The 22,671-nt window shown below is 39.6% G+C and overlaps 1 protein-coding gene across 1 annotated transcript in view; it reads left to right on the top strand.

The window, feature by feature from the left end:
- The window catches only part of Slc35f3 (solute carrier family 35, member F3), a 311,742-nt gene that overhangs the window by 81,538 nt on the left and 207,533 nt on the right, over positions 1-22,671 (top strand). The gene's annotated exons all lie outside the window — the stretch shown is intronic.

Here is a 22,671-nt window from a genome sequence, read left to right as displayed (position 1 = left end):
TTCCCTCTGGGCCTCATAGTAACCCTGGCAACTAGATAAGGGGATGGGGGTGTGCTCTCCTCATTTCACATTCGAGAAAGCCAAGGAGAACAGAAGTTCTCAGGGTTATTACTGATAGAATGAAGGTATTGTTACTGTTAGGAGCCAACTATTTCTAGGTCCTAAAGCTTGAAGAGTTTTTTTTCAATCAGTGGAAAAGAACAATTTAGCAAAGAATATGGCAAAGCCACAGATTGATCGCACTCTCTGCATACTACTATGTGTGTTTCAAATTTCTTGAATGAATTTCCTGTTTCCCATTCTGGGAGCAGTAAGTACTGAATGAGTTCCCATTTTGGTGTATCTATTATCTTCTCTGCTAGCGCTCAGCGTCAAGCTCCTCTGGGTTCCTGAAGGCTTGGTAACAGCAGGCAAAGTTGCAGGCTTAAATGACTGTGCTTGCTGTAATTGCTAAAAAGCACTCTCCAACTGTTCTGTCCAGGATGAGCCTCTGCCTAGGGGCAAGTTTGGTCCTGGCCCCTGGACTTTCAGTCTGGATCTTGCAGATGTTATGGCAAGAAGAGTCTTACATTCTCCATTTTCCTGCAGTAAGCTTTTTTATTTTACTATATTTTTCTGTTTATAGGAATTTTGTGGTGGCCACATGGAATCTCCACATTCCCCATACCCAAGCTCCACCATCATTAATATCACACATTGTTGTAATTGAACCAAAGCACTATTAATGTAAGTCTATACTTTATTCAGGAATCCTTAGTTTTCCCCCAGGGTTCTTCTGGGTCCCAGGATACCATGCAGGATCCCATATTACATTAGTTTCACCATGCCTCTTTCCACTAGTCTGGGCTGTGATAATTTCTTACCCATTTCTTGATTTTGATGAACCAGACAGTATTGAGAAGTACTGGCCAAGCGTCTTATACACTCTGATCTGGCTGGGGTCTGTCTGATACTGTTTTCATTATTAGAATCATGGTGACTTTGGAGTGAAAGACCATAGAGCCCAGATTTATGACATCCTGTCAACAGTATGAGCTACAACTTCACTTGCACTCTTGATGCCGGCCTTGGTTAACTGGCTGGACAGTGCTGGTCATGTTTCCCAGGCATAAGTCTTGTTAAAAGAAAAAGCCCTAGACAAACTTAACTGCGTTTATTTGAGCAAAAATATAAATGATGACAAATCAAGTAGCCAAGCTTGTGGAAAACTAAAGTGAGATATAGAGATAAGCTGGTTGATTTCTTGGTTACAGAGCCTTCTTTCTACACAGAACTCAGCTACTGTGATTGAAATTCATATTAATTTGATCTATCAGAAATAGTACCAGAGCTTAATCCAATCAATTGCCTCCTACAAATTTTATTTCACCATTTTCCCCTCTTTCCAAATTGTAGATACTGGATGAAGTCACTATGAACATCTCTTAAAGTGTGGGAGGTTGTGTCTGCCTCCTTGAAGGTGGAATGCCTACATAATTTTTTCAGATTTCTTCTAGGAAGGAAAATTGCCTCTTGTCCCCATTTATTTGTTGCTATCCAATGGATTCATAGATATCTATTTGATCCCTTGGGTTACAGCCCAATACATTTATCATCTTTCTTACTTTATTCTAGCTTTGTCTCCTAGGAGCCCTTTCCATGAGCTCGTGTCTCTGACATACTACTTCACTGTTTAGGTTTGTTGTGTTGTGTTGTGTTGTGTTGTCTTTTGATCATTTTCTTCCTTCCTGGCACAACAAGCTGCTCTAAGCACATTCTGTATTGCTTCCTGCCCTAGTCTTAGAGTCAGCCATTTCTCCAAGGAGCCCTGGTTCCTTTCATTAAAGAATGGAATTGGAAAATAAGATCTGGTGACTCTTTCCATTTTTAACAAATGAAATATTTATACACATGTAAGAAGGAATATAAGAAATATTACGATGTTTTCCTTTTACTCTGTGTAGGTCTATGGGGACCAAGGAGAATAGCCGATCAAGTTTAGCTGTGCTCCATTTAGAATTTGTGACATGAAGGGGTAATACTACCTTTACAGAGTCATAGATTGATTCCCAGGTTTTTCTTTCCTTTTTTTATTCATACATTTATTTCTTGGAGGCAAAGGATAAAACTACCTTTCTTCAATATTATAATACCACCTACACGATTACATAAAACAAATATTCTAAAAAGTACCTTTGTTCATTTCTTACCTTACTATATTTTTGTGTAATGCTAAAACTTTTACTGAAATCCCTGTGGTTCTCTTTCTGTATGTTTCCCCAAATTCATGTCTATTAAACAAAGCAGATAAGACCATTCAATGCACTTATTTAAAGAGAGGCATTTGACCAGGCAGTGAAGGCCGACTTTCTTTTCTCTAACTTTCCGTGTCTTACAAAGCACTGAAGTTTCATGCCACAAGCCCTTGGCAGTTCTGTTTGCAGATACTTGTGAAATTTAATTTTCCTGGATATTTGTTATCCATTTATTTCATGTTCAAATTGATTTAAGTGCAGTGCTCCTATTTCATTGTTTATGACTGCTCTCACATCAGCTAGAAGTATGACATGCAGTCGTACAATGTTCCTTGGAACCAGACTTTTCTTTTAATTCACTTATTCCAGCCTGAGATTGTTTTTGCCTTTCTTAATCAGAGCAAATAAATCAGATCTCATTTTCTGTCTCCACCTTAGAGGGTTAAAATGTGTATTTCAGCCACCTTTCTCAGCTTTGCTGAATAGCATTCACCTGACACTAGAATTGTGCAGTTTCCTGAGCTGTTCTCGTTTCTCAGGGATTAGATACGTGAAGAATCCATGTTACTCTTGGAGATTTATATCTGTCAGCAGTCAGGAAACCATCAGTCTTACTGGGAGTGGTAGTTTACACCTGTAATCACAGCACTGGAGAGGCTAAAGCAGAAGGATCACTGCCAGTTCAAGGCCAGCCTGGGCCTCCAGACCCTATCTCAAAAAACAAAACAGACAAAAAAACAAAGAAAAAAAACCATGAACAAACAAGAACCCCAAACAAAACAAAAACAAAAATTAGTCTCATCAATTACAAGAAATCCCAGTATGGCTATAAGTAGGTTTGTTTTCAGTAGAAACCCTATAGGCCAGGAAAGAGTGGGATGATAAATTCAAAATGCTGAAGGAAAAAACAAAAGAAAAAAACCCCTGCCAATCAAAAATACTTTTTCCAGCAAAGTCAGCCTTCAGTAATGAGGAAGAAGTAAAAATCTCCCCTGAAAAAAGTCACCACTGGGTCTGCTTTACAAGAACTGCTGAAGGGAGTTCTTTAAATTGAAACAAAACCATTGATCAATAACATAAAACATGAAAGCACAACAACTAAAAAGTGATACAAAAGTGATACAAAAAGTGATACAATTTAAAATACTCTAGGATTATAATGTTGGTGTGCAAAGCAGTTTTATCTCTGGTACATAGGTTATAAAACACAATTAGAAAGCCAGGTGTAGTAGCAGCATGTACCTGCAATCCCAGTACTTAGGAGACTGAGGCAGGAGGATCACTGTGTGTTTGAGGCCAGCCTGGGCTACAAAGTGAATTCAAGGCCAGCCTGACCTGCATAGTGAGACCCTGCCTCCAAAAAGATACACAGAAAAAACCCCAAAACAATACAATTAGAAACAATGGTCGATCAAATAGTCCAGGACATGAATTACAAAATTCTGGCATCAAAAACATAACATGTGTGTTTTAAGTATGTAGTAAAAATGTGAACTGGTTATATAGCATCAAGGTTCAATTTTTATCAGCTTGAAATAGTCTAAGATATTTTATGTAAGCCCAGTAGTAAGCACAAAGAAAAAGATCTATATTCAATACATGAAACATGCATAGAAAAGATTTTAAGTGTGCCACTTAATGTGATTTCAATATGGTTGAGTATGTCCCCTCAGGGTTCATGTACCATTTATATAGGGCCACTAGTAGAGGGTCTCTGCAGCACCCACCAGCTTTTTCCCCTGTACCCACATCTCCACCAGGGAGGAAGGGGAGAGTGGACAGTAGGCAAGATCTGTGAGCTCTGGGGCCAGAATGCCTGTGTTGGAATCCTGGTACTACAGATACTGGCTCTGTTTACCTTAGGAAAGTCACTTTACCTCATTAAACTTCATTTCTGCTTTTCCATAATGATCATAGTGCATATTTTTCAGGGTTTGCAGGGAAGATTATGTAAAATAATGTGTGAAGTGCACTTGATTTTCTTTCATGGTAGTTCTGGTCCATAAAGTGATCACTGAATTAGGGAAAGTTGAACCACTGTCTTGTGGGCCTCCAACACCAGAGCCGGGATTGGGAGCCAAAAACTCAGTTATCCAAAATGTAATTCTCATTATTTGCAATAGTTCCGTTCTGTTAAGTCATCTCCAGCACACAGTGAGGAAGGACTGCAGCTCTGCTCCTAGGAGAGCACAGGCTAGGTTCCTGCAGTCCCTGGTCACATTATTTTTATCAATAAATCAGTGTGTAACCTGGTTTTCTGTGCTTCTGTGTGAGATACATTTAATAAGAAAGGTTGAGTCATGAACATTAGACTCTCGGCCAGCAGCACCATTGCTCCTGCCTGAGTGAAGCTTCTTCCCACAGCCTCCCTGCACTTGGGAACACCAACAGTGCTTCAGCATGATGTGTGCAGGCAGTGTCAGCAGCAAAGTCACCCCAAAGCCTCCAAATGGGAAACATGTGGTTTCTTTATGGTATAAAACCTGGAACAAGAAAGCAGAGCAGTCTACCAGGTAGCTCTCTGCACATGTCCACAGATGTGGATATTGATTTGGGGATTGCAGTTAAGTTTTAGTGAATAAGTAAACTTGTGAATATAGAACCCATGAATAATCAAGATCGGCTGTACCTAATATCATGACTTCTGGGAAGCATTCATTGTTGTTATTACTCTCATTCTGCTGGGAGGGAGAGGTAACAGAGGGCAAGGACACAGCCCTGCCTGCTTCTGCTCCGCTGGCCATGTCCGGTACCTAGCTGGGAGGAAAGGAAGTAGCAGTACATTCCCACCTTGCTCTGGCTGACCGTTCCCTACATTCCTTCTGTACTTTCTCTTTTTTCCTTCCTTCTTTCTGGTCCTCCACTCTTCTTACTATGTGCAAGGGTCTAGTTCAATACTGTATATAATGGATATGAAGACCAGAAAGCATTGCCTCTCCCCCCAGACTCTGCATTGCCAGGTACTGGGAAGATGAAACAGACACATGTATCTCAAAGTGCCAGGATCCAGAAAGCTATGTGAGCATGTCACTGAGTCCATCCAGAGGTCTTCGGTCACATCCTGCTAACCTGTGTCCTGCTTGACAATAGGCTCACTTATAACAAACAGGAATTCAAGCATTCTCTGCCACGATTCCTTTCTATTAGCATTTCCTTGACATAGAACCTATCCTGGCATTGTGGTTTGGGGTGTGCTTTGGGCAGCTGTTTAATTTTCCTATATTTTTGAAGCATCTGTTACCTTTTTTCTAACACAGTTTCCTTGTTGGCTGTGTGCACTGACTCTATGCTGCCTCTCTGAAGAGGAGTTAACTGGATGCACCGCTCGCATTGGTAATTCGAGAACTAGCAGCTAGATACATGCTTGGAGACCACAGAGCAGCAGAACTCCCTCTGATTCAGCACGTATCTCAGCATGCCCAGTATGGGTTGGGCAGGATCAGAGTCCAGAGCAGAGAGACACACTCCAGCCAAGTCTAAGAGGGAGTTTTCTGACAGCTCCTGCTGTCTTCACAAAGTGGGAAGGGCCTTGTAACTAGTATATCCCCGACCTGTCTGGCAGGTCCAGATGGGCACATGTCAAGAGGGTGAGTCTGCTTAACTACGGAGTTACAGAGTGCAGAGGGGGAAGCTGGGGTGCTCTCTGTGTTGGGACACTCCAAAAGACAAAACCATAACCAACACGGAGGATGTGTGTGTGTGTTAGGGAGATTTATTTTAAGGAACTGGTTCACAAGTTGTGGAGAATGCCAAGCTCAAAGACTGCAGGGTGGGCAGGCAGGGTGGAGACCCAGGAAAGAGCTGATATTGCAACTCAAGTCCAAAAGTGCATGGAGACAGAACTCCTGCCTTGTTGGAGGTCTGTCTTTTTCTTTTAAGGCCTTCAACTGACTAGATGGGCCCATCCACATTATGGAGGGAATCTGATTTACTCCATGCCTGTAGAGTTACATGTTAACCACATCTTAAAAACACCTTTGCCCCAACATCTAGACTCCCTGGCCAAATACCTAGGTACGATTGCTCAACCAAATGGAAATACAGCATCAATCATCCTACCACCTCCCTCAATCCTCTCCCTGGGTGTTTCCATGTCTAACACTTAATAATCAGCGTGATTTAAATCCAAGTCTCAGAAAAAGCATGCATATGCCCACTGGATTGAGCACTTAGAGTCAGCCACTGAGCCGTCTAGTTCACGTGACAAATATGAACTCTACTCTAAGAGAAAGGGAATGAGTGCATTCACACACTCTCTTCACTCGGGGGCAAGTGGAGTTCCAATGTGAGCTGACATCTGTTGCTCCAAGAAACTCTCCAGCAAGAACGCACATGTTTAGCACCACAGTGAATCAGACAACAGGTGGAGGACAAGAATCTGTGCCAGTAGATCCTTCCTGAAGCTATATGGCTGAGCATTTGTACACCTCCCGTGTAAGGGGTGTGTAGAGTTCTAGCTTTACAGGTGTCTACCCAACTGTTACCTTCAAGGATTTCATCATGTTACAATGCTAGTCATTCTGACCTACTTTTTAATATTTTGGGTTCCTACTCACCATTTATTAGCTCTCAAAGACTTTGTGTTCCTTGGTAGTTCTTATTTATTTACCCTTGAGTGAATTCCCTAACAGGATATATTTCCATTTCCATTATAATAAAATCTCTTTTGTAGATCTAGATAAAACCATGGGCACAGGCAGATTATTATAAAACGTCCTTGTTCTTGAAGTTAAAAATCTAATAGTTGAGGCAGTACATTTTTTGTTTGTTTGTTTTTGAGAAATTGTAAACTGCCTCAATTCTAAACTGCCAGTTTTAGGATTAGCTTGCTGAACATTAACTTGAATTCAATCTACTCTTGAAGTTTGTTCTTTTGCTTTTCAATAACTCATAGGAACATTAGCTTGAGAAGTTTGTTCTCATAATTTGCAGCAATTCTTTCAGTGCCATAGTGATTTTTTATTGTGAATTTTTTCTCCTCTTCTGAATAGAATAAGAACCAAGACCATGGGCTGGGAAATGGCTTCAAAAATTGAGGGCAGGTCTCTAGAAGCTGTTGCTGTGCCAGGCTTGAAACATCACAGTGCCATTCCTAAGTCCATTCTTACATGGAACAAAGGCATTGCTTAGTTCATTCTTTAAAGGTACCATTTAGCAAATGGCCCCAGAGCCCCTACTTTGGGATCCTGGACATGCAAAATTGAGGCAATAAATGAGCAGTTGGTTCTTGGAAAGCTGTGCAAAGGCATAGCCATGGAGATTTCAGAGTTGAGAAGGAAGCTCTATCCAGCTTCTCTTTTTGGGGAGCATATGGAGGCTATGAGAACCCCTGTGATATATCAGACAAGGCAGGGCATCCAGTCCTGAAATAGCCGGTGCCTTTGGGAGATACTCTCCACTCAAACTAGCCTCAGAATTTTGCATGTCAGGGTCACCATCGAGGGCCACAGTTACATTAGGTTGGTTCGCTGCTGAACGTGTTTCTGGGTTGGTTGGTGATGAAAGGAAGCGGATGACTATGGCAAAGCCAGGTATTCAACTATTGGGTTATGAAATAGACTCATCATCCTGGACATGCTCACCTATCATTACTAAGACAAAAACATCCCTTCTTTGAAACAAAAAAGTAGAAGAGCTTTCCCAAGCACCCTGCCACCTGGATTTATTCAGTGATTAGTTATTGCCTTATTGTTCATTGATCAAACCATCCATAACTTTATACAACTATTGACCAGTGCAATCACCAGACCAGTCCTCAGGAGTGATCCTCCATCCAGATGCAGACACTCATTGTTGACTTTAGGCTGTGACATTTATCAAGCCATTGATGTTGTCAGAAAGATCTTGAGGACTTCCACACTGTTTAAGGTAATATTCAAGGAAGACCCTTTGCCCTTGCCCTTCCAAATACCATTCAAGAATAAAGTCCAAATTTAATCTTAAGTTTCCCCATTATAGGTTACCTGTAGCCTTCAGTTTTTCAAGCTTTTATCTATCAATAAAAAGAATTTTTTGAAAGATGGAGCTCGTGACTTGTGCTGTGACAGATCAGATTTGTATGATCCCAAGTGTGCATCATATCCAGCTTCCTACCACAAGATCACCTGGTACATTCAGGTCATTTTGTTGAGCACATTCATCTATTGCAAAAGTGGGCATTTTGAAAAACACTTCTGGGGATGCTGGTGTTCATTATTCTCAAGAAGATGGAAGAAGAACATCAAAATATTTTAAGACAAAATGTGTAGTTTGATGTTTACTAATGCACTTATCGAAGAAAATATTTAGGGAGTTCTCCACCCTGTTATAGGTCTTTTAATGCCCCACTCCTTAGAAGCTGAAAATCCAGTCCTTACCCTGAGATAGTTCAATCTCATGGAGGAGTCAAACAGTGGAACAAATTAACCCAACACAATGCAAAAAGGTGCTGAAGGACCAGTAGGCAGGGGCCTTTGTATGAAATCAAATGTTTCCCTCAAAAAGGAAGAGACTGAGCTGAGTTGTAGCCATTTGTGAGTAAGGTTATACTTCTTGAAAAGGTGAGTAAGGTGAATATCTAGCACTCATATTTATTTTTAGGAGTATTTCTATTAATTTATTTGTTTTAATCTTACGAATTTAATTGTGTCTGGTAAACTCTTACAGTCTGACAACATGTTATTCATCAGCATTGGTTTTCAAGGATATTATACATTTTCATCTCTCAGTTGTAATAAGCTTTCAGAAGAAAGGTCATAGAGACCACAACAAAGACTGCCAACTGGAAGTCCAAATTTATTTATTATAATGTATTAATTAATTGTAATTAAGACTGAGAACATTAAAATCCTGTTAACATCATTAGCAGAAAAGAGTGACTTCAATAGTGGTCCATGTTAGATCTGCTGGAAGAATTATGATGAATGAATTATAATTCCACTTCTCAAAATTTCACTTCTCCACTTCTGCAAACAGACTTTATAGAAAAAGATAAGAAAGAAAATTTCCCAGATAAGACAGAGCTACAGTCAAGATATTGGATCAAGGGATTATGGATCATCACAGTGCTAAATTTTATGCTTGAATTGTATCAGGGTAGAGATGTTTTTTAAAATTTTTTTATTTTAAAGAGACAAGAAGACGAAATAACAAAAAAGATAAAAACAAAACACAAAAACAATAAAAACGATAGAGAATTTCAAAACAAGATGATAGGAAATTAACAGTGATTGCTGTATCACATATTGTTATCTTCAACAACGTTGCTCAGATAACCAGATATATATAAGAATGCAAGACTGAGCAAACAATTAAAGAGAATAAAAATAATTTAAAAAATAGAAATGATACAGAGTTTCTCTGATCAAGATGGTAGGAATTCAAAAATGGTTGTTATATTGCACATTGTTGTCCTCAAATTAGTTGTTCAGATTACCAGATATAAGCATGAAAATATATGAGGGTAGAGATCTTGAATGTTACAATTGGGATATTAAGGTCATTATCAGTTGATAAATTTGAGCGAATAAATTGCTAAACTACACAGTTGTCTGAATCTAAGTACAGAGAGCAGCAGTAGGCTAGGAGTGTAGCTCAGTGGCAGAATACTTATCTAGCATGCATGAGGCCCTGGGTTTGGTCCCCAACATACAGAGAGAGAGAAAGAGGTGAGGGAGAGAGAGAGGAAGAAAGAGAGAGAAAAAAAGAAGAGAGAGAGAGAGAGAGGATCATTTCAAAATCATGGCTCTGAGTGAAACTGCAATGTACGTCATTTGGTGCAGCCCAAAATCCCTTCCCACAGTTTTATTATTTATTGCTACATAACAGTCACCCTAAAACTTAATGAAGAATTTTTTCTTACAATTCCATAAGTGACTGCACCCAGCTTTATATTCTTCCACACCATGGAATGTTGGCCATGGGGTTATCTGAGGGCTCAACTGGGTTGGAACAACCAGAATGATCACTCACACGTCTGATGGCTCATGAGACCAAATGGGAAGCTAGGTTCAGCTGGGATGGTAAAATGACTGAATCTCAATCTCTCTTAATATCTGTGTGTCTGTGTGTCTGTCTGTGTTTGTGTCTGTCTGTCTTTCTCTGTGTCTCAGGGCCATCTCCTCTACGATTGGTCTTTCCTCTTGGTCTTCCTGTGACTTCTCTACATGGTCTCCTCTAGATTTCTAACATGATATCTCAGGTTACCAAGTGAAAAAGAAGAACCTTCTATGCATTCTTTACTGTTAGAAAAATGAAATATCAATAAAACAAAGTATTAAATTAATAATATTTATTGTTTATAATAAACACTATTTTCAGCATCAATTGCTTATTTACAAAATCCAAAAAATAACAGCATAAATAAATTCCTATATTAACTACAATGAAAATAAAAATAAAAATCTACAACAAAAATAATCTGTACTTCAATTATGACCCCTAAGGCAGTCTCCTCATGTTAAAATAGCGTGTTCTGCATGTAAGTTTTGCTTACAGTGATAGCATATATGTCTTGTTTTCCTGCCTTTTTTTGTAGAACATACTTGCCGTCTTCCTGGTCTTGCTATTTTGTTATGAAGTTCTTGTGATGTTTTACCTGTCTATTCACTGGTCTGCTCCAGACTTCTTTTGTGGAGTTCTTTTGGGCAGATACATATTATTCTTCCTCTGTTGTAATTGATCTTTTATCAATTCCAGTCCCAATTTGTCCAATACAAAAAATTTCCAACATTGAATGGCAGTGTTGGCATTCCATCTTTTAAGTTTCAACACTGGCAAGAACCTGATACCATTTTCTGACCTGGTTTGAACATGGCTCTTTTGTAGCATTTCAACTAGTCAAATATTTATCTACATTATTGTTTTCTTTCTCATCTGAGTCAAGGTCTTCATTCTTTACTTCTCTATCGGTCATTTCTTGCTCCATCTCACTGTAGCAACTTCTTTGGCTTATATGATGCATGTCATAGAAATAACCTACAAAGCAGTTTGTCTCTTTGTCCCACATATTAACTTTGTCTATTTCATCTACTACTATAGACTCTGCAGACCTGCCTTTAAAATCCTGTTACAAGCCAGGTACAGTGGGGCACATGCCTATAATCTCAGCTATTTGGGTGGCTGAAGCAAGAGATTTGCAAATTCAAGGCCAGTCTAGGCAATTTAGTAAGACTGTATCTCAGAATAAAAAGGATAGGGGATGTAGCTCAGTGGAGGGGAGAGAAGGTAGTTTGTACCCTAAAAAATGTCTGTGAGACAATAGTTTACTTTCTCTAACATCTTACCCTCCACCCCTTCCTGTTGACAAAGCACCCTTGGGATAAGATACCTTGTACTATTCTAGAAAGAAGACAGTCTTTAGATGGAGATAGGCCCAGCATTTATTTTATTTTTATATAGCTATGGGCAAGTCATATGCTGTCTGAGGCCCAGTTTTCTCATTCATAAATAGGAATGATACTGAACTTTCAGAGTAGTGCCAGACCCTTAAGCACTTAGTAGTGGTAGTGATTATCGTAACTGAGTGCTGGTTCTGGCCCAGGCTGTCAGCAAGATTCTCTTCTATGGAGAAGCCTGAAACTATATCTGCAAAAGGAGCAAAGAAACAGACCTAGGATCGTGGAAATGGAATCGTGCAGCGTGTACTTTTTTTCACAAGGCTTCTTTCATCCAGTATAATAGGTGAAATTCATCTGTGTCTTAGGTGTATCAATAGTGGGTAAATTCCATTATATAAATACATTACAGTGCATTCAGTTCTTCTGTTTGTGGACATCTGTGCTGTTTTCAGTTCTTATCTATCATAAATACAGAGGCTGAGAATATTCTAGAACAAGTCTTTGTCAGGTCTATAGTCCTCTGCTCTACCAGCTGAGCCGTCTTTGTAGCAGTGTATGCTTTCATTTCTCTGAAATATATACCTAGAAGTGGAATTCTCAGGCCATAAGAGCAGTGTGGAGTGGGTACATGAATCACCTGGTGAATCACTTTCAACCTCGACTCAAAGTTGTAAAAGCATCCTGGTACCGGAGAAAAACCAAAAAAAAAAAAAAAAAAAAAGTTGTAAAAGCAAGTTTTCATGCGGCATTGTACTGAATTGGAATAATTCTATAAGAAAAATCAAAACAAAACATTTAATAAAGTAAATTATACATACACAAAAATGTAGCACAGCATAAGGTGGGTAAAACTCACCTGTTGATAATTTATCACACATGCATACACCTTGCCCTTTGTCATGTGAGTGGGCGAACACAGAATTTGCTTCTTGTATTCCCCTCCATGCAGCTACTATGACATATAGCCAGCTAAAGTAAAGAAAGAGTAAATTTTTTCATCATCAAATTATGGTCTGGGTATATTTCACCCAACCTTAGTCATATTGAGGTAGTCTTTCAATGCGGATGAGGGGAGGAAGGAGGGAGGAAGCTTTGGGAGAGGTGATTGTGGCACAATCAGGGCACACTCAACGCCCAGGTCTGTATTTCCACCACTCTTCCACAGTCGGAGGAACCAGGGCTTTGTGGGGACAGAGTTGATTTTAGGGCTGGAGAACAAATACAGATATTCCTCCTTTAATAACTGACCTATTTATCAACTGTTTGGACTTGCAGCCCATATTTTTTGTACAATTCTGTACATCTTGTTTACAGAAACTCAAAGTCTTTTTTGTGCAGTATGCTGTGTTTATAGAGTACAGTAATATTTGCTGATTGTATTATATAGTATGCTATCACGGTTTTATGTTCTGTTATACATTGCAGTACTGCATGTAAGAGTTGTATAAGTAAAAGTCATCAAGTTGGAGTTTCCTTTGACCATTTCTTTGTTCTGAATATTGTAGTGTACCTATTGTGTATAGGTCCTCATTTAGAGACCAATTCAGTTAATGATCCCATTCAGGAACAGATCTCAGTTGTTAAACACAAAATGTCTGTATGCAGATGGGCCTGGAACACCTTGTCATGTAGAAAGCAAGGATGTACTCAAACTAAACAAAATATTGATGGGAGTCTCCCAAAGCCATCTGAGAAACTTCCAACAATCAAAGAAGGAACAATTTGACAAATAAATAATGTAGTATTTGATAACACAAAGTATAAAATAAATATGTCTGAGTCTATAGAGATAGAAATAAGTCAACAAATGAAGAGATAAATCTTCTCTGCAGAAGTACTAATAATTTCTATGTACCATCCTCCTTAAGGTGATGGAACATAACTCCCCACTCTGTAGGTTGATCTCTGCATAATGGCATCTTTCAAAAGTGTTTGGCAGGAGCTCAGATGGAATAAGAAGTCTATGGTGGAGACATGTGGCCAACACTGCCTTCACATCCAGATGGCCAGGGTCAGCACCACAGTAGTAAGTCATGGCAGTAACAGGCACCATCAATAGGATGGGGCAAAGTCTTTGGCCGTCCCTCCCAACCCCATACTCATGACAAAAACATCAGACAAGTTCCAGTTCAGGGACATCCTACAAAACATCTAGCCAATACTTTCCAGTACTGTCAAGGTCCTCAAAGCCAGGAAAGTTCGAGAAAATATGACAGTCTACAGGAGCCTAAAGAGACACAATGACCACATATGCTGCAGCATCCTGGAAGGAACTCTGAAGTGGGAAAAAGATTTTATGTAAAAACTGAGGAAATTCAAATAATATATGAACATTATTTAATAATATGCCAGTGTTGACTCATCACTTTTGACAAATATGTCAGAGGAAATTAAAATGTTAACAATGGGGGAAACTAGGTGAGGAGGATGCAGGTAACTTCTGCACTACTTCTGCGGCAAGCAGAAACACTGAAAAGGCACCCAGAATTTTGAGGCAGATTTATCCTACATTGACAGGCACCAGTTGGGATCACTCCCAAAATATCAGGCCCCAAAGCCTCAGGGAGGAAGGTTTTTATGGGACTGCAAAAGGGAAGTACAGTGGTAGAGGACTTGATTGGTTCTTACAATATGCATCACAGTGACCAGCTGTTTCTAGGAGACAGAAGCAACCAGAACTGCAACAGGAACTATTAGCTGGGCGACTAAGAAACTGGAGTATACTGGCTGGGGAGGCTGGGTTTTTTTGTTGTTACACTACCTCTACTTTTTCTCTTAAGTTAAAACTATTCTAAAATTAAAAATTTATTTTTTAAAAAATGCATGGGCACTAGGGAAACTGAAAATAGGTCCTTTTCGGCTGGTACAGAAAGAGTGAGGTGGGAGTTGCTAAGGAGAGATGCTGATGATAAGAAAGAGTTCAGGTAATGCAGGGTTTCATGTGCTCAGCTCTTTCCTCCCTCTAAAGGCTGCAAAGGAGGCTGGGTCCAGAAAAGAAAAGGAGATCTGAATTTGAGAGATGCATGCAGTTATCCATCTATCACCTTCCCATCTCTCCCTCAGCATATAGCTACCCATCCACCTACATATGTACATCAGATTTAAAAGAGAATAGTATAACTGCCCCACATTTTACAATTGTCCTTACAAATACTCTCCTAGTCCCTGGTCCTTTGATAACAAAGTTTCTGTTTGCAGGTAGAAGCTGCACTACAGTTTATTGGGAGGTGAGTGGGATTATTCTGTTATATTTGATGATTCTTGTGAAAGCTGTTTCTGGCACAGGTGTCCGCCACAGTGGAGAAGTACATAGCTATTCAGTAATTGATGGATGATGGCAGGCAGGTTGTGTAAAAAATGATTGTTGTTGTTCTGGAGCATTAGGGTTTAGATCTGGACATCCCCACAAAGCCTCACGTGTTTAGAGGCAGGGCTTTGGGAGGTGGTTGTGTCCTGGGGGTGCCATACTTGTTGGTGGATCCATGCACCAGTGAGTTCAGCGCTGAGCCTGTGGGTAGGAGGCGTGGCCTTATTGAAAACTGGGTTAAATAACCCTAAGTTATTGCAGGCTGATCAGGCCCACAATCTCCCAAGCGAGTGGACGGCGAAGGCTTAAATAAATGAGACAGTGGCAGTGATTTCAGGTCTCCAGGAGGGACTGACTCTCTTACAACTTCAGCATTCTCTAAGTTAGCCAAAGACTGCTCTGGGGGCTCATATTTATTTGGTTTTCAAATAAAGGGAGAGGATACTCAAGAAAATGTGGGAATCTCACAGGACCTTGGGAGACTTTTCCCAAATAGTAAATTATGTCAATCAGGAGAACTACCTTATCTTTAGGTTGGTATTTATTGTAGGAGTGTTTTGCAGTCTCCTCGTAGTTAATGGGGGTTGGAGCCAAACATCCTCAGCTGTGGCCTTATCTTGTCAGACAAGGTGCCTAAGCTTCAGACAACTCACAAGTAAACACAGAAAGCCAATTGGTTAATATTAAATCCTGCTCAGAGCCACTTTGTAGTGGTCCTGGTTAGAAGTGCCTCACTAGAAGAAGGGCCAGTGTCTCCCATCCCTCTGTCTGCTTCCTGGATGCTGTGACCTGGTCAGCTGCCCTCTCCAGAAGCCTTATCATGCCATGTCTGTGTCTGAACCTGCCAGCAACAGATTGAAACTTCAGAACCTGTGAGCCAAAATAAACCTCCTTTAAACTGTGGGTGTCAGGTGTTTTGTCCCAACAGCGATAAAGTGATTAAGACAAAGAGTTAAACTTCCTTGGTGGCCGGTGTTGTTAACTACAAAGTTCTGTGGAACAGCCCATCTTTACCCTAACCCTTTCTTTACTTGAAACAAGAATTACATTTAGTGTACAAATACTTTTTGTATTTTACTTGGCCTTTGTGGTGGGTCGAATAGTGTATTCCAAAATTCATATTTGCCTTTCACTTTAAAATGTGATCCTACTTGGAAATGTGAGCTTTGCATATGTGCTTCATTAAGGCCCTAAAGATGAATCATTCCAGATTAAGTGTGTGCCCCAAATCCAATGACTAGTGTCCTTACAATAACAGCAGAGGACACGCAAAGAAGATGGCCTTCTGAGACAGAGGCAGAGACTGAAGCAATGCAGACATGTACTAAGGACTGCCAAGGATTGCCAGTGAGAGCAACGCTGGGGAAGAGGCATGACGCAGATTCTCCTTCCAGCCTCCAGGGAGAATTGACCCCGCAGACACCTGGATTTTGAATTGCTTCCTTCTTGACGTGTGAGGAAATAAATTTCTGTTGTTTGAAGCCATCTGGCTGTGGTCATTTGTTCTGGCAGCCGTAGGAAACTAATATACGCTGCTATTACTCACTCAAATGTTCTTTCAGTTTTCACTCGTGTACTTTACTTCGATTTTTTTATGGGGAAATTCTCTTCTTTATTTTTTTCTGTCTAACTTGGCAGAAGGTAGCAGTGGTCCTTTTAAATTTTACCCAAATAAGAGCTGAGGCTTTTGTGAAACTGCCTGCCTTTTGTTGGTGCAGAACCATGGACGCCACTCCTGCCATGGTCACACCAAAACAAAGCAAGTCGAGAACCACCCAGCAGCTTCTTCAGCTCTTTTGGCTCAGGGGGAAGCATCTTGGCCCTTCCCACTGAGCTCAGCCCTTTGAGGCACCAGCCGGTCCACCTTAACACAAGCACATCTCCATACCCCTCTAAGGCTGTGGTCCAGCCAGGTCTACGGAGGTTGACCAGTTTCCCCGTAAATCACCTTCTTGCTGACAGGGTGCCAGAGTCCTCCTTTCAGCAAGCAACTGTCTCTGACAGAGTCCAAGGAAATGGACAAGAAATCGTCCCCTGGGCCTTCACCAGGGTCGTTAGCAAATCATTGATTCCACAATTATTAATATTCAATTTAGGATGGTTATAAAAGAACCCTGAGAGGAACTCTGGCAAGTGTCTCATATCCTGGCCACATGGTATCCACTTAGTGCTATTCAGTGAAGCTAACTATATCTCCAAAAAGGGATGTCTTGGTCATTTTCTCCTTGTGGGGACACAATACCTGACACGCATGATTTAAAAGAGAAAAGGTTTATTGGGGCTCATGTTTCAGTCCGTAGTCTGATGGCTTCTAGTCAGAACAGCACAGCAGAGGGGCATGGTGGAGAAAAAACTGTTCGCTTCATGGGAGCCAGAAAACTCAGAAGGAAGAGAGGAAACCCGAGGGAGATACACCCTTCTAGGTCATAGCTCCAGTCTCCCACCTCTTCTGACTCGGCTCCTACCTCCTAACAGCAGGTCTATCACCTTTCAAAAGCCCTGTCTCTGAACACATGAGGCTTTAGAAGGACATCCGGAAATAAACCATAACAAGAGGCTCTTGAAGACTGCAAGATAACAAAAGGATCCATCTATGAGCATAGTCTCCAAGGTTCAAACTGTTGGCAACTATCAACATAAAAGAACCAAAAGAAAAGGAATCCAAATGACTGAGATAAGCAATGTTTTCCCCCCAGGAGAAGAGTAATTATATGCCTTTGTTGATCCACTGCTAATTCTTAAAATAATTTTATATTGTGAGCAGTGTAGCCACACTACAGAATACATGGAAATGAAAAAATAGAAAAACGTGTGATCCCAGCAGCCCAACTCAAAGTTTAAATTTGCTTTCTTCTAGATGTTATCCTCGTCCGCATACCTTGCATAGTTCATGTAATCTTTTCCTTTTTTCTTTATTTCTTTTTCTTGAAGATTCTATTTCTGTGAAAGTGCAGTGGGTGTATCTAGTGACAAGTGAAACTGTTCTGACAAACCTGCTACAAAGAGCAGTCACCTTCCGCCCTCGCTTACCCATTTCTAATCTCGCACTCCACAGGCAAGCTCTCACTATTGTGGTTGTTAGCATTTCTGGTAATTACTCCATAAGTCTAAATGACACACTTATGACTATTTTTATTATAAATTATTTTAAATATGAGGTATGATTGAAAGATATGGTGAGTGTTTAAGTTTTTAAAAAATATTTATTAAAGTAAAAGACACGTTGCCATTAGTTCCTCTCAAAACACTCCTTCTCACTTCAAACACACTTATCCCATCATTCCTGCCACTTTCCGAAGTAGTTCTGAAAGTCTCCTTCATGAGTATCTTTAGTTGCACTGCCATGGCTGCCTTGATGTACTGAATGGATTCAAAATGTCTACCTTTCATGGCCATTTTGACTTTCGGGAAGAGCTAGAAGTTGCACAGTGCCAGATCCGGCGAATAAGGTGGGCGAGGACACACTGCAATGTTTTCATGAGCCTACCTTTCTGTTGGATGACACTTGGCAGCAGCAGCTGCTGTATTTTTGACCATATCCTGTGAGGACACTCAGGAGAGAGACTTGTAGAACTGCTTCACAAAATGGCAAGAAAGATGTGATAAGTGTGTTTGAAGGGAGGCGGAGTATTTTGAAGAGAATTAACAGCATTGTGACTTTTATTGTTTGTTATTTATTGATTGATTGATTTGGACAGACATCAAACTCAGGACCTTGCACTTGCCAGGGAGGCGCTTGTGCCACGGAGCTATATCCCCGGCCCTTATTTTTTAATTTAAATATTCACCATATAGTTTGATCACTCTGTATACACCAAAAGGTCCAAAAATACAATATAACTACCATCCAGCTCTATTTAATACTGCTGTTCTGCTGAACTGCGCTTTTATTTTTAGGAAGAAATGTTGCAGGTGTATGTGAGTCTCTACCCCCGACTCTCCACCCCCTCGCTCCCCCGAGTGACCTTGCCCTTGTGCTCATCTTCCCCATCTATGCTCTTCCACCAGCAGTTCCAATCACTTTGCATTCTTAAATTAGTGCGGACCCAAAAACTATTTTCTGTAAGCAAATTATAACTATCAATATTTACAGTGTTTGAAATAAAGGCTGAGAAATTTTAGAAATATTTATTTTAAATTTGTATCAAACTCAGTATACATTTGTATAAATATTTTTGCAAAAATATATTTTCCAAAGTAAAAGAAGTGTGACATTGTTTTACATTTTGCTAATTTCTTTAACATCTGGCTTACTAAATGACAGCGGGATTCTCAGATCTGTGTCTCCAATCCAATTGTGGTGATGCTACCTTACATATATATTCATATATTCATGTTGGCACATGGAAAACTCTGCACTTCATTCATGAGAAAGAGTTAAAAAAAATCTTAGTATTATTAAATGGTTTTGAACTCACAAAACCTCTGAAAAGATTTTAAGGATCCTTTGAGAACTGCTATTTAATGGCTTCGGTACATAAACTTAAACTACTTGAAATTATTTTTCTGGTTTTCAAATTTCATTATGGAGTCTAAATTATTGTACACATACCAGTGTGAAGTTTGCCTTATCCTCTCAATCCTGTCTTTTATGTTTATCAATTTGCAACATGAGCTCAAAATAATTTTATTATCATATGGTAGATAATTATATGACTCTGATACCTTTCCTAATAACTATTCGGATTTTAAAATTTTTTTCCTTGTTACTAAGCAAGTCACAAATAATAATCTGTCATATCATGAGGTTGTATAGTGAAAGGAACCACCTTGTAAATTTTCCTATAGAAAGGAATTTTCTAGTTATTGACCAATCTGGCTTCAAAGCAGCTACACCCATTTATATTCTCACTGGATATAGTATATATCCATCGAGACTCTTCCGCTAGATCCCTTTCTGCTCCACAAGACTGGCTTTGTCATTGTCAGGGCCCACTTTGATGGGTATAAACTTAAATCTCATGACTGTTTTAATTTGCATTTCCTAGGTTATTGGCACATTTATTACGTATTTCTGTTTCCTCATCTCTGCATTTCCTGTGCATTTCCTTTGTTCCTTTTTTCAGCGAAGTTATCTATCATTTTCCTATGAATTTGTCACAACTTTATAAATTCTGATTTGTAATCCTGCATGGCTATATGGGTGGTATACATGTGTTTTTCTAAGTGAAGCTTTTGCTTATTTGAGGGGCATCAGTGATCCTGAGCCTGGGTTCTGGGACCAGACTGGCCAGGTCAAATCCTGACTTATAGTATAATGCTTTGTAATACATCCTGAATACTCAATCCATTGTCACCTCTCCAAACTGCAAAATCTTTATTCAGGAATGACTGTGGTGGGCCTCCCTGTGCTCAGGGCTGCAGGAGATTTAAAGGAGCTAAGGCAGGTAACGCATTTTAACAGCACAGGGCACGTGAATACCATTTTACGCACATTTGCTGTTTTTGTAGACAGTTAAAAGTGCTGAGTATCCTCCTAAGTCATCCTGCCCTCTCTTTCTCCACAATGCTGAAAGGTACATAATCTCACAATTTATGCTTCCTGATATTTACCTTAGAAGTATGCATTTATAAAAAATAAATTTTGTATAACTAGAATTAGAGTGATCCATTTTGGATCTTGTGTATTTTAGTTAAGATTTTTAGTATATTTTAAATCTCATAATAATAGCAAGGTTTATTTAAAGACTGCTTACTATATGCTACTCGCTGAGCTATGTCCGTCAACTCCTTTAACGTTCACAACAGTACTCTGAAGTAGGCACTATTATTACCCTTGTTTTGGAGGTGAAGAAACCAAAGAACAGAGACCTTCAGTAACTTGCTTAAGGCCTCATAGCAATTAAGTGCCACAGCCAGGATTGTCAGCCAGGCAGGCGAGCTTAGAACTTGCACTGGTAACACCAGCTGTGCACCTGCAGCAGCACACAGAGATGAGCAAGTGCTAGCTAACGTCATAAGTGCCCAGCAACTCACTGCCCAGCTTGATCAAATCCTGTAACTAGGCCATTTCCATTTTAGGTTTTTCTTTTCATAAGAAATAGAAAAGAAGGGAGGGAAAAGAAAAGAAAAGAAAAAATATATATATATGTATACACACACAAGGTACTAAGATCACTATGCTACTAATTTCTATTAGTTCATTGAAGGGAACGGTTTGTGCTTATATTGTTTGATCAATCTTGCATGCCTATATCTTGTAATCTGAGCAACTACTTTGAAGATAACAATATGCAATATAACAATCATTGTTAATTTCCTATTATCTTGTTCTGGAATTGTGTATCATTGTTTTTATTGTTTTTTCTTCTTTAAAATTAAAAGAAAGAAATAGTACATTATAGATACATTGAGGCCCTCTTCATTTTCAGAAGTAGTGTTAAGGGATTCAAATTATGCAACATTCTTGTGCTTGTTTTCAAAATTATGTAAGTGCCACAAACTGCCCTAGCATTCGGCATCATTCTTTTTCAGTATCATTTTCTGTATTTATTCATGTTGACACATAGATATGTTTTCATCTGCTGTGGGTATCCTGCTCCATTGTAGCTGGATAATATGGATATGTTAATCCTTTCCATGATGGAGAAAACTTAGTTTGGCACTTCATTTGCTGAATATAAAAAAATCACCCAGGAAATATGTTGTATAGGTCTCTGTGCACATGTAACAGAGCCAAGTGGAGTTCTGAGTTTACAGTTATGAGCAGATTTGGTGCTAAAGAGACACTGCCAAATGGTACAAAGTATGTCAAGTAAATTTTGCACTAGGAATGCATATGCAGTGAATATAAGTTTCATTAATCCAAATACTAACATTTGGTATTGAAAATTTAAAATACTTTTTCAATATGATGGTCATAAAATGGATGATATCATTTATGGTTTTAATGATGAATTTCCTGCTTACTAGTGAGGCTAACCATATTTTCATAGGCTTATTGGCCATTCAGATGTCCTCTGATAATCTGTTGCTCATTGTATTCAATGCTTTCCAACTAAGTTATCTTTCCTGTATTGACTTGTAATTATTTACATAGTCTGTCTAAATCCTTCTATGACTTGGATCTTAAGTGCCCTGCAATGGTCCATGTGGTAAAAGCTTCTTTTTCATGGTGGTGCTACTGGAAAATGGTGGATCCTTTAAAAGTCAGCTTTCTGTTACTGTGAGAAATACCTGAGATAAATGAATTTATAAAGATAAACTGTTGATTTTTGGCTCACAGTGTTGGAGTTGTCTTTCCATAATTGGTTGGCTTTCTCACTTTTGGGCCTGTGGAGAGGTGGCACATCATGGTGACAGTGTACAGTAGAGGAAGCTGCTCACCTCATGGCTGGTTGCAAAAGAGAGAGAGAGGAAAAGACAATGTAACAATATTTGTGACTGGTTTATGATATGGGTTGTGTCTGGATATCCCCCCAAAGCCTCATGCAATCATGGGGTGCAGGCTTTTCAGAGGTGGCCAAATCTAGAGTTTGTGATTGGTTCATTGTCTAGTGCTGGGCCTGGGAGTGTGAGTGCTACACCTGCCCTAGGGCAGGTAGCCTATATACAATATAAGGGATGGAAAAGAGGCTTGTTCCTCCTTCTTGTTCTTGTTGCTTTTGCTGTCTTCTGCTGCCCTGAACAGTTGCCCCTCTGCCATGTGTCATCTTATCTTGGAGCTGATTATGGACTGAAAGCTCTGCAAACTATGAGCTAAATAGATAAACCTTTCCCCCTTTAACATTGGGTGTTGGATATTTTGTCTCAGCAATGAGAAAAGTAACTGAGACAGAAAATAAGCATATTGGGGTGTTTTTAAAATGATAAG

This window comes from Chinchilla lanigera, unplaced genomic scaffold (genome assembly GCF_000276665.1).
Source record: "Chinchilla lanigera isolate Chin_1 unplaced genomic scaffold, ChiLan1.0 scaffold00091, whole genome shotgun sequence".
NCBI lineage: Eukaryota > Metazoa > Chordata > Mammalia > Rodentia > Chinchillidae > Chinchilla > Chinchilla lanigera.
The sequence above is the reverse complement of the archived record's forward strand: the minus strand, read 5'-3'. Positions and strand labels throughout refer to the sequence as shown.